Raw genomic sequence first — 13,721 nt, 5'->3', positions numbered from 1 at the left:
CAAACTATATAGCTTTGAATGTTTTATCACAGTATCTACAGCAAGTAAAAATATTAAGTATTATTGTCAGAGTAATGGGATATCACCTCATTATTTTTTTTTTGAGAATTTTTTTCAATTTTCTATTTTGAGCAGAGAATGCACTTGTTGTTAATTGGATGATTATAAGAAATTTCCCCCATAGTTCTTACTTGTCCTTAAGACACCCACACACTTTGCACCTAAATACCAAAGTATTTTTAGTACTTATTCTAATATTTCCTCTACCCTTTTTCTAGTTCAACTTTCTTTATCTTTAAGACCCCATTAAGATATCTCTCATACTTTGCTATTTTTATATCCATCAAGACTAGTCACTATCAAAGAAAAGCATAAACTATCATTGAATTAAATAATAAAGAGTAGAAACCAATATTTAAACTTAAATGACATAAATAAGTAAATGAAAGACAAGTGGAAAAAAAAGATACTGAAGATGACACAGTTAGAACAAAGCAAAATGATTGCAAGATATAGATTACCTTAAACTTGATATAAAGAAGGCAGAATGCATAAAATCTTGAAATAATTTCCAAAAAGCAAAAGTCCAAAGAAAAACAGGTTTTTAGGATTTATTTTATAGTACATATTTCTCATGTACTATTTTTAATTACTACTTTTATTTTTATTTATTTTTTTAAAAGATTTATTTTTTATTTATGCATACAAGAGCTGGGGTACAGGCCAGAGGAATGGGAGATGAGAGGATTCACCAGAGACAGAGTGGGGAACAGAACAGGCAGATGGGCTGAAATACACTGCTGAGGGGAGCATGGGCAAGACAGGAGAGGTCTGCCAAGCCATGTGGGTTGCTCCCTGGTGGGCTGGGGATTGAACTGCTGCTGCAGAGACTGCAGATTTGCTTCATAGTGCTGTACTTAACCCTTTGTGCTACCAGGGAGGCCCACTACTTTTATTTTTAAATCAGTAAAAGTAAGTGAGTGTGGCAAAATATGAGTCCAAAATTCTTGATTATATTAGAATGCAAAGAAAAGAGGAAAATTTTTAAATTTGGAAATAAATAGGAATTTGCGTGGATAGAATTAAAGCAATAAAGGGACATAGTATGCTTTTCTTGATCTTTTTGCTATTTCCATAAATAACTTTGTTCAATAACTGGCATACTGACATATTAAATTTCAAATTATTTGGGAGAATTTTGGTTAGTTTGGACTTTAATAATAAAAGATCTAGGTATTACTTTGCCTTCTCCAGTCCTTGCCTCTAGTAATATTTTTCTTGCACCAGATTCTAAAGCAAAATAGAGGTCTTTCACTTGAGTAAAGTTGTCAGCAGTGTAGAGACCTTGATGAAGTTGGAGGCATGGAGCATCAGTTCTGATGAGTCTTCATTGCCTGTGGAAGAGGCTTCCTCACCGCCCCCCCAGTAGCAGTGGCCTCTGTACATTTAATTAAACTGCTTATCCACCCCTCACTGACAGCATCTTCTCCATCCCTGTCAGAGAGGATCAACTCTGCATTGTCTGAGTGTGCTGAGATGGGTTCCCTGAGACACCAACCATTTAAGACAATTCTTTTCAAGGCACACCCCGGGGGACTTGTTTTTGCGTCCAGATCTATAACTGGACTCATGTCCTAGCAGGACCTCAAAGGTGTGACCTATTAGCTACATTCTAAAGGATTACTTGATTTTTCTAATATGTACACCCAAAAATCCAAAGATAATGAGCAGGAACGGATCCTGAGGGTGTAGGATAATGGTGGAAATGGATGTAAATGGTGGAAATGTACATGGATAAGACTGAATATATTGACATGAACTAACAAAACAGATATTCTGTACGTAATCTTGCAGCTCAGGGAGTTATGAAAGGGCCTGACAATATGACTGGATGGCTGCTTGGCTGATTAGTTGGTAGTTGGTTGGTTGGTTCACTGGTGAAAACCTGAAAGAAATGTGGTCTAGACCTGCTGTGATTTAATATAGGGGTTTAAGGAGACTGAAATGTCAGAGTGGATTTAAGACATACTCACCCACATGGGAAGGGTACAGAAAACATACCTTTCACCAAGTATTATGACTATTAAATTATTGTTCCATGTTTGCCTACTGATGTCATGTTGGCTATTCTTGTATGAGACCATTTCTGGGTTTACATTTCTATTTTTTTTTTATTTTTTCTATTCCACTTCTTACTATTTCTCTCACTCCACCAATACTTGATTACTTGATTATGTCTTGATTACTGTAGCTCCAGCATAAGTTATAGATCATATAGAGTATATCCTCCAGCATCCATGTTTTTCTCATTGCATTGGTGATTCTAGTTGCTTTGTTTTCACATATAGATTTTAATATAATCTCCGTATCTCTACAGAAATATTGCTGGAATTTTACTAGGAATAATTTTAAATCAATAGATCAATCTGGGGAGAATTGATCTATTTGCTTTGTTGAATCTTCCAATCTAGGATACTTTTACTTATTCTCTTAGGAGTCTTTCACCAGTTCTTATAGCTTTTAAAACATAAGTACTATAGTTTGATGTAGTCCCAGCTGTTTATATTCTCCTTTGTGTTCTTTGTTTCTGTAGATGAGTCCTCAAAGATATTTTTGCAGATTATACCATGGAGTGTTTTGCCTGTTTTCTTCTTTATATTTTATGGCTTCTAGTCTTACATCCAAGTCTTGTATCCATTTTGAGCTAATTTTTTGTGTATGGTGTGAGATAGTAGTCCAGTTTCATTCTTTTACAGATTCTTTTAAACAACATTTAAAAGGGACTTTCCCTCTTCCAGGGTATACTCTTTACTCCTTTGTCATAGATTAGTTCACCATATATGTGTGGTTTTATTTCTGTACTTTAATTTCATTTCCATTGGTCTGTGTGTCTGTTTTTGTTCCAGTAGCATGCTGTTATTATTATTATGGATTTGTAGTAGATTTTGAAGTCTGGGACCATAGATATGAGGCCTACAAAAGGGAGGGGAATTCAGGGGGTGAAACAGGGGAAGGAGGACCACAAAGGACTATGGTGATGGGCCACGGGTGCTGTCGTGGTGGGAGAACTGCGAGAATGGCACCTTAGGGGAGATATCATGTACTGTCCAAAAATAAACAACAATGTAAAACGAATATAAAAAATAAACAAACATAGGTACTGTATATGCTGTTTCAATTTTATTATATGTTGCATTGAATGATTTCAGTGATTTATTATTTTTAGTTACTTTCCATAGTCAGGATATAGAAATATTTCCTTTGACTTTTGTATGCTGCTACTGTAGCCTATGCCCTTAATGAGTTTGTTTAGCTGTAGAGGTTTATTTTTCCTTTATTTAGTGACTTGGAAGACCTAAAATACAAGAAATATTGAAGACTTTTTAAACAGAAAGAAAATACTACTGAAAATCCTAGCCAGAGCAACAAGACAGAAAAAGGACTAAAATGTTTACAGTTTAAATAAAAAATGCAGAAATGCCCCAGCAGCTTAACTGTCAAAAGTCTCACCCTTATTCACATGAGTCCTCCCACAAAGAGAGGATTTTGAAAAGCTCCAACTTTGACCATCAAGTTGGTTATGAGCACTATCCAATGGCTCAGAGGTGTTCCCCACTGTTCCTCTTAGGATACTTTATAAAAGTCCTAGGAGATAAATAAAACACACAAGAAAGTAACACCTTGATTATTAATCACAATATACCTGCCCCTGAGGAATACCCCTTAGACATTCTCCAGGAAGAACTCATCACCATTGAAACTATTATTCGTTCCCATTACTAGTCATCTGGGAATATAACCCCTCTAGTAAGTATTTGTCCTAACTTCTAACAGCAGAGATTAAATTTACTGGGATTTGAATTTAGAAATCAATGGAATTAATAGGATGAATATTTTGTATCTGGTTTGTTTTGGCTCAAAATATGTTTCTTATAGTACTCTACAAAGACATGCACAGACACTTGAAGTAAAAGAAATAACATTACAGCATGATCAAGCTCACACATAATAGAAATTTATACATAGAAATAACACAAGACAGCCTTTTTAATTGGTGAAGGTTTTATTGCCCAAGTCAAACAGGTTGGCAAACACTAGCAGTAACAGTGGGAAGAGCAGCATTCTTGAGGGCTGCCTCTGGAGAAGAATTGTGTACAGATGTAATGAGGTTAATTATTAAGTAGATATCAAAATTTGAAAATATATATATTTGCCATGAATATAGCACTCCTAGAGCTTTCCCTTATTAAAAATCACTGTTGCCAATTATACTACATAGTAAGTGCTATTCATTGCAGCATTTTCCATACTTGCAAGATTCTGAGACACACTGTAATAAACCTTGACTTAAAAATGGCTAGATAAATTTTGGTATATCCATTGAGTCTAATATTGCAGCTCCTTATGAAAAATGAGACAACTGGACTCTCCCAGGTGGCCTAGGACTCTGTCAGCACTTTCACCGCATGGCCTGAGTTTGATCCCTGGCCAGGGATATAACCCACATGTCTCACCTGCTGTTCCCCTCAGCAGTGTATTTCAGTCAGTCCTCCTGCTCTGCACCCCACCCTGACTCTGGTGAATCCTCTCAACCCCTATACATCTGGCCTACACCACAGTTTTTCAATGCAGAAATAAATAAAATCTTTTTAAAAAGAAAAGAAAAATGAGATCATAAATTAAATAAAATGATTAATAAAATGGTATTTCACCAAATCAAAATAAATTGCTTTAGTGTTCTCCATCAGTTTGTAAAGTCTTTGAAATATAACATTTAGTTTAGAATTTTGCAATATACAAAACTTAGAGTTTTATCAATGTTCAGCGATTTTGAGAGATCATAATCTTCAAAAATCATACATAAGCGACTAATGTGAGTGAATAGCTCCTTTTTAACTCAGTGAAAATGAAAACATTAAGCCTTTGATTATAGCAATTCCTTTATTTATAAGTGCAGATTAATGTCTTCTCACAAATAAAAGGCAACTTTTTAGTACAAACATCATTCACAATATTTGTTTTCTTGAGATGTGCACATGTTGCATCAGGAGATGTAGTCGCTGAAAAATTTCTGTATCAGAAAACATACTCATTTTAGAAAATCATTAACATCAAATTGTAAAATGTGTGTGGAGTGATTTCAATAGACATAAAAATTTTGTGAAGGGTATATAGTTGCAAAATGATAAAGTGCAATTATATCTAAAACTAAGGGAAATGTTGCAGTGAACAAGTAGAGATAAGGGAAAAAGAAAAGTTGGTGTAGACTAGACTCACTCACGGATTAAACGTGCACATATGAAAAATTACTCTGAGAATTCTGAAACACCTGTTAAGTTCTAAATGTGATAAATTCATCATATGACACAGGATATAAAAACATTTCTAGTTTCCCATGACTCAGATGACCATGCACAGGCTTGTGTCTCCAGTGCTAGCCTGACTTTGAACACAGAAGCTGTTCACATGTGTTTAAACTGTTGCACCTTTTCCCACTGATTTTACTGTCTCACACACCAAACAAAGCATTAATTTTTTTTTGTTAAACTGAGAAATGAGTGTAGGGAACATAGACTTGAACTTTTAAGACTAGGATACAATATATAAAAGAAAATATTTAATTTTATGTTAATGTTCACCAAATGTTCATGAATCTAACTGGTAGTAAGTACTAGTTTCTAATTACAAAATTATCAATGAAATGTCACCACTCTTTAATTTCTGCTTATGATTTGAGTAGCAGTTCTGTATAAGGTTTCCCATTATCTCAGTGCTCTTTCATAGTTTCCCTCCCTTCTCTTCAACTACTTTTCTCAGTTATGTTTCCTGGTTATCCTCAAAGGATAAACCCTTTATCTTAACATCATCCTAATCATCTGGGCATCCAAGGGCTCAGGTATTAAGCTTCCTGATGGTCACATGCAGCCTCAAGTGACACTGTCTATCCAGCAAGATGCGCCTATTTGCATCCCACACAGACCTCTCATGCGAAATTCTTAGTCATGTACCAAAGGTTCACATAACATTCCCCAAATCACAAAATGTTTAACAGACTTGTCAAGTTTATACCTGAAACTGAACTTAAGATATCCTCCATCAGCATTAACACCACACCAGTCATATAATTTATGGACCAAAATGGAACCATTCCTGATTTCTCTCTTACATATCTTTGAATAAGAATAAAATCTGGTCATTTTCACCAACACCAACCCTGCCAATGCTCCTCAAGCTAAGGCCTTCTCTCACCTGATCACTACAAGTAGATTCCACGAATCCCTAGTTATACCCCCTGACATATACAAATTAAATTCAGGTGTCCAGGGTCAATCTTTGAAAAAGAGCTGCTTTTCTCACTCCCCAGCTCCAAACCTCCATTGGAAGATATTAAAGTTGTTATCATAACCTCTGTTGTCCTATATACTCTCACTCTTCTTACTTCTCTGACCTACTTCTCTCCCAGCTCACATTGCTCTGGCATCACCATCTCTCTTGCTATTTCCTGTAGCAGCTTCAGACTCCCACCATCTGCTGCTTTTCCTTCTAGAATGTTGTCCATCTAGTAGCCACATAGCTTCCTCATTCTAGATCCTGTGCAAACATCTCAGTCTCAAGGACATTGTAGGACACCTCATTTAACACAGTAAAATCTCTTCTTACTTCCTCCGCACATAAAAAGGTCCTTTGTGAACTAGCACGAATGAAGGGGTTGCACATCAGTCCTCAGCATTCCCCACCATCTAACATGCTAGAGACTTTTCCAACATGTTTAGTTTACCAAAGCTTCCCATCATCAACCCCTCCCTGTATCAGGATGGAAGAGCCACAAGAGCAGGATGTGTTCACTTCTATACCTGGTAATTTTATGCCTAGAAAAGTGAGCAGTACATTATGGGTACTCAACAAACTCTATTTTCACTACCCCATGCCTTTCATACTGTTTCCCATTTACTGAGCTTTAATATACATATAAATTTTCTTTACTCTCCAGATAGCTCTCTGGGTACCGACCCACAAATCTATGCTGACTCACTAATGAGAGATGACTACCAGGAATTATGTGGACTTGAGCACAACAACAGCATCCAAGATATTAATTACCATACTTGTTATTCAAAATTACTAAAGATTTGTTTGGTAATGGATTTTTTCTTCTTAAATCATATCTAGCAAACAAGTACAAATTCTTAATATATTTTTACTCTTTCTTCCAAAACACCTGTCAAAACAACTAGTAATAATGAACATACTAGACAAGATGCAAAAGTAAAATATTTACAGTATCTGAAAGGACCATGTTAAACAACACAGGAGGAAACATCACTCTTTGGGTCTCAACACATGGGGCTCTGAGATGAGCATTGGTTGCCTGTCATCAATTCGAGACCACATGGATGTAAAGACAATCTCAAAGTTCTAAAAATCTATCAGTTTTTGCCCTATAATCTATGAATCAATCACTGAAACCAAAATGGAAGAAATATCTAAAATGAAAACTTACAGTGTCCAAGAAAGACTTGTGCCATCCTGCCACAGCCAGGGATGATTAGCTCCTTTCTTGTATAATCCAACCCAATAACTGCGTTTTATTTTTGATTGAATGAAACTCTGTGGGAAAATTAGAATTACCAGCAGTACTCATAATATCAATCTTAACACTTTACCTGTAAAGAACTCTCAACACTAATTAAAAAAAAAAAAATGCACACATCTATCTCCAAACATTCCTACAGTAAATGTGGTAGGCACTAACTTCCCTCTTGTGCTAACAAAGAAAGTGGAAATGGAAAACCCTGAATGAACTAAGTGAAACAAAACATAAACTTCTGGGCTATAAACCAATTAGCACGTCCCAGAAAGGAGGGGAGAAGACAATTATTAAGGGTATTATGGTATAATGAAGGCTAGAAATGGAATTTTGATGGTAAAATTAATATCATATCTACATACATTGATTTTCATGATGCACTATTGAAATTTATATATTCAGGGCCTCCCCAGTGGCGCAGCAGTTGAGCAATGGGTTGCGAAGCTGCCCACAGCCTCTGCAACACCGGTTCGATCCCCGGCTGCTCCCCGGCCACCAGAGGAGGGTCCCACATGGTGCCAGACCTCTCCTGCCGCCCGCTGCTCCCCTCAGCAGTGTACTTCGGTCCTTCTGCCTGCTCTGCTCCCCGCTCTGGCTCTGGTGAATTCTCTCACCCTCCCACGATTCTGACTGTACCCAGTGCTTGTATAAATAAATAAAAATAAATCTTTAAAAAAAAAGAAAGAAATTTATATATTCATATGAAATATATAGAGATGGTATTATTACTACAATTCAAAGTTTAAATAAATGAATGTATATAAATATAAACACATGTATTTAAATAAATAAAATACATAGCCAATAAATATGGAAAGATGCCAAGTTTACTAGCGACCAGGAAAATGCAAAACCTGACAACCACGATATGTCATACAACTATTTAATTTGCAAAATTTGAGAAAACACCTGTTATACAATGGAAGGGAGAAAAATATTGAAAGTTGTTTAAAAAAATACTTTTAAAACAAAATTTGAAATTCTCACATAAAATTTATTTTGAAACTCCCTACTACCTAATGAACTCTACTTCTTTGGTTTTTTTAAATGAAGACAACACAGAACACGTGGAAAAATCTTGCATGGAGACCATTCTAAGAATGTTAGTGAACAACTATTCATAACATTCAAATAGAAAATGATCAAAATCCCATCATCTTTAAGTAGATAAAAGAAATCCACACTGCAATATTTTTGAGAGTGAAGATGAAAGAAAAAAATAAAACTATAGCTAGACATTTCAAGACAAATTATGTGGTTCATTCATTATGGAAACTTAATGAATTTTCTTCAACTTATTCCTTATCAAAAAAATCAGAATTATACTATTTTGAATGGTTTTAGAGTGAAATAATACAAGGATGAGTATGAAAGAAGTGTAGCATAAAATATTGTTAATGTGTATAATCATTTCAATAGATGTACTGTATTCATTTCAAACATTTTCATATAGATTCAAATGTAAAGCAATAAGTCTTTCTTAAATACAATTCTCTCTCCCACACACAAATATTTTTTCCCACTATAATTAATAATATAACAAGAAAATTATAACTGTGCATATTTTAATGCCTAAAAAATGTACAAGTATAATAGAAAATGTCAAAATTATACTGTATAATGTCTAATTGCTGAATAGCACTAAAATTAGATACCATTAATATTCATTCACAAACTTTTGCTAGAAGTTTAGGGTTAGACATAATCATATGAGCCAATCTCTATTTTCATTATCATCAGATTTAAGTCACCGCTTTACCCACTATCTTGGGCTTTGTAAAGCATCAAAAAACTGAAAATCCTAATCCATTAGTATGAGTAAAGTTCCTCTACAACAAATCCTGTCACATAGTTTTTACAGCTTTTCAGAGTTCCAGTCTAGCCACTGACAGTACCACTATCACCAAATGAAGTGAGAACATGCAGCCTAGCCCTTTCAGTCAAGGGGCAAAATTTCAAAATTTCAAAGGAGCTGCAGCTATTCATGAAAAGAATCCCAGTAGCAGGACTACCACTGAAACACAAAACATACTTAGATATCACAAGGAAAATAGGTATTATAAATAAAGTTCATTTCCTGAGCGGAGATTGAAACTCAAATCATTTAAGAATTGATTGATAAGAATTGAGCTTTAAATTTACAAAGGTACTTGTACTTGAAAGCTGTATCTAGATTTGGTACAAATTTGGTACAAATTCATTACTTTTTTCATTCATTTCTTAGAGCAAAGAGTGGTCTTTATAAGAAATGAATGAGCAAAGTAATAGAAAAAATATGTGTGTGTGTATTTTAACACAAACAAGCTTCTCTAAAGCACTTACTTAGGTTGGATAAAGCAAACATACCTGCTCCTCTTTGTCATCAATCTTAATGAGATTAAAACCAAGTTGCTGGCATGAGTTCTTACTCTCATTCCAAGTTTTCTCTTCATTTGAAAAATAGTAACAGTTATTTTCACAGCACGACCAATTTCCATCATGTATGTCACAGCCTTTCTCTTGAAAACAAAAACTACCATGACCCTCAATCCCAAGACCATTTAGAGACCTGTAATTTCTATGTATGTCATTCCTTCCTGCAGACAGAATGACCAGAGAATAAATGACTTGCCTGTGTCCCAAAAAGCTATGCATATAGAATAGGTCTTCTGCAAATTCTGTAGGTAAGAGCACTGTGGAGCCAGAGACAGTTTCCTAAAGACCCAAGGCCATTGTTAAGACAGCACTGACAGCACTTGACTGCTCAAGTACAAATATTGTCAGTGATATGGAGCACTCATCCTCCAGGGAAAAATTCAACAAAGAGAGAATATATAGGAAAGATATACTGGGAAACATTCATTCACAAACATCAACCACTGTGACAATGTCATGTAGGTTTCTTACTTCAGAATAGCATAGCATCTAATTAACTATAAAAAAGAAAATGATTTGATGATAAAAATGTGAGCAAGACAAAAGTGTCTTTCAAAGACTAATGTAAAGTATCAAAAAATACATGTTGAGATGGGACAGAAAGAGAGAATTCCATGAAAAACAAAGCTGTAAGCTAAGAGCTTAAGCTTTCAATACCTACCTGTAGAGGTTGGTAAAGTTGAATGATGATAAACTGGTGAGGAAGTAAGATGTCCTTCTGGCTCATTCCCACTTTCACATTTACAAGAGTTCTGAAAAACTTCAACCCATCTTATAAAATTAAAATCTGAGTATCTTTAATACATCACTTTATTATAACCATTTCCTTTAGTTCTAGATATCAAAATAAATGATGTTGACTAAATGGAAAAACAGACAATTTGAGGTTAAAATAATATGATGCGTCACACATAAGTAGGATATTTAAAATAAAATAATAACCTGCCTATAATATTTCTATAAAACTAATAAAAAATAAGACGAAAGATTGAAAATATTGAATGATTTTATGCCATCTGCCATTCAATAAAGAATCTGAAGTTTATGCAACTTAGTTTTTAGCATTTTATTCAGTATTTGTTATTTGCATTCAGAGATAGACAGGTGATGTGGCTCTATGTATGTTCAGTACCAATTGATAATGGATTTAGTGAATATACATGGAGAAAGAATTATGTAGACTAAATCCAATGTGCAAAAAGGTTTAAAATTTTGGAAAGAAATAACAATCTTTTCTAAAATCTCACAAAAAAAGGTAAAAGCCAGACATAAATGGCTATTTGAGAGTTTAGATTTTTTTTAACCCATTACAGATCTGTTACAACTGCGAATGTGAACTTCCAATTCTGCTACTTACAAACATCATTCAAATATTCAATGTCTTCCTGAAAAAATCTAACATCAATTGCACAGTATTTTAATGTTATCAATTTTATTAAATATAGCTATTGCTCCAATTCAACAGTAAATTCCAATATTCCTATAATTTGCCAGAATTACAAAGCACACCAAGAACTCTAGCCCCTAATTATGGGAATTTAACGTGATTAATTTTCATCTGTTTTTATTTCTGCCTCTCTAAGGTCACATAGTAGAGAACTCATATTGACACAACCTACAACCATCTTGTGACATAGCCTTTAATCACATCAGAAAATAGCCACATCCAAACACTGATAGTCACACAACCACCCAGATTCTATTAATGCAACACTGATGGTCTCATCACCCTTTTACCCAAATACTACACAGTATAAATCTTGAGTCACACCTTTTTCCTAATTTAACAGTCTTTTCAAATATTTTGTCTTTTTCTAAATTATCTGTCACAACTCTTGACTCTCCCGCTCAACGATGCTTTTGTCTGCCATATCCCACAAAAAGTATCAACATTAAGCATGAGTAACACACACCTTGTTTCTCCTCATATAAATTCAGGAATAAATAAATACAGGAATTCATCTACACAATTCAGAGGGGAAAAAAAAGTTGCTTCCCACTGAATAAAGTTGATATTCTCACCTTTAGTGAGGAGCTCACCTCTATCACTTCCTTAGCATCATAATATCCAGCTGGGCTGTGTCTCCTGAACCTTCAACATTTTTCCTCTAGTGTTTCTCTTCTTTGCATTTGTTCCTCTCATGTCACCTTTTCCACAAAAATCCCTGTTCCCTTCTCATGTCCTTTATAAAGAGCTGTTTCCACTTAACTTTTACACATCTTTTTTTTCCATAGAATTGGGGAGTCGGCCAGAGATGGGGGCAGGGAGAGGATTCACCAGAGACAGAGTGGGGAGCAGAACAGGCAGACTGACTGAAATACACTGCTGAGGGGAGCAGCATAGACATTGGGGCCAGGATAAGATTATTCATGATTCTTCTTTCAAGTGACACTCTAACATGGCTCCTCAAACTTGTTTCATTCATTTCATTAGGTCATCAGTTTGTTACCAACCAAAAACTATAGTAGCTAGGCCATTAAACATTACATTTATATATTTTTATATTTTAAGTCACCCCATCCTCCTATAGCTCTTTCAATGTGTAACAGAATCTCACTTTCATCACTCAACTGATACATTATCAGTACGTATTTAGTTGCTTACTTCAGAAAAAATGAACAGACATTTCCCAGTGTCCAATATGTCTATGTGTTAGAAATAGCTCCTCTCCAAATTCTCTATTTAAGAATATTGTGCACTCACATAACCAAGTCAACACAACAATGTAATAGATGTTTCATTGTGAAAGTCAATATTTAACTATAAATTGAAAACGGATTTGTCGAGAAAATATTTGCAAAATTAAGAGTTCCTGACAATGACTAATATGATGGGTTTTTAATTAAGTTTGGATGACAAGAATGAGATAATTTGGTGAAAAACAAATCTTTAAATTGTAAACTTAAATATTCAGTACCTACCTCCAGTAGCTGGTAAAACTGAGTGAGCTTCAACTTCTGGTGAGGAAGCATTTTTTTCATTTCTGTGTCTCTTCTCTTCTATTTCATTCCCAAAATGGCACTGAAAAACTTCAATCCATATGGTAAACTTAAGAACATGAATGGCTTTAGTAGATCACTTTATTATGATTATTTACTTTAGTTCAAAATAGCAAATTATAGGATGTTGGCTAAATGCAATCAGATGAAATGTAAAGCTAAAACATTTTCAAGTGACAGAACATAAGATCTCTGTAGGAATGCTTTCTTGACCATAGGAAATTATATGCCATTCTTCTAGATCTTCATAACATTGTCTAAGCACTAATAATGACATTTTTAAAACTGCTTCATTTTTTTTAAAGATTTATTTATTTATACAAGAACCGGGGTACAGGCCAGATGCACGGGAGGGTGAGAGGATTCACCAGAGACAGAGCGGAGAACAGAACAGGCAGACTGAGGGGAGCAGCAGGTGCAAAAAATATACTGCTGAGGGGAGCAGCAGGTGCGAAAGGAGAGGTCTGCCTTGTTATGTAGGACCCTCGCCGGCCGCCTGGGATTGAGCAGGAGCTGCAGAGGCTGCGCTAAACCGCCTGCGCCACCAGGGGCGGCCCAAAACTGCTTCATTTAAAAAAAAAAAGTTTCTGGGTCTCCCCGTAGGCGCAGCAGTTGAGCGCTGGGTTGTGAAGCTGCCCGCAGCCTCTGCAGCGCCAGTTCGATCCCCGGCCACCAGGCAAGGGTGCCACATGGCGCGCAGACCTCTCCTGCCGCCTGC

This window comes from Talpa occidentalis, unplaced genomic scaffold, assembly GCF_014898055.3.
Source record: "Talpa occidentalis isolate TD23 unplaced genomic scaffold, MPIMG_talOcc4v2.1 talOcc4.16, whole genome shotgun sequence".
Lineage (NCBI taxonomy): Eukaryota > Metazoa > Chordata > Mammalia > Eulipotyphla > Talpidae > Talpa > Talpa occidentalis.
Note: the sequence above shows the minus strand (reverse complement) of the source record.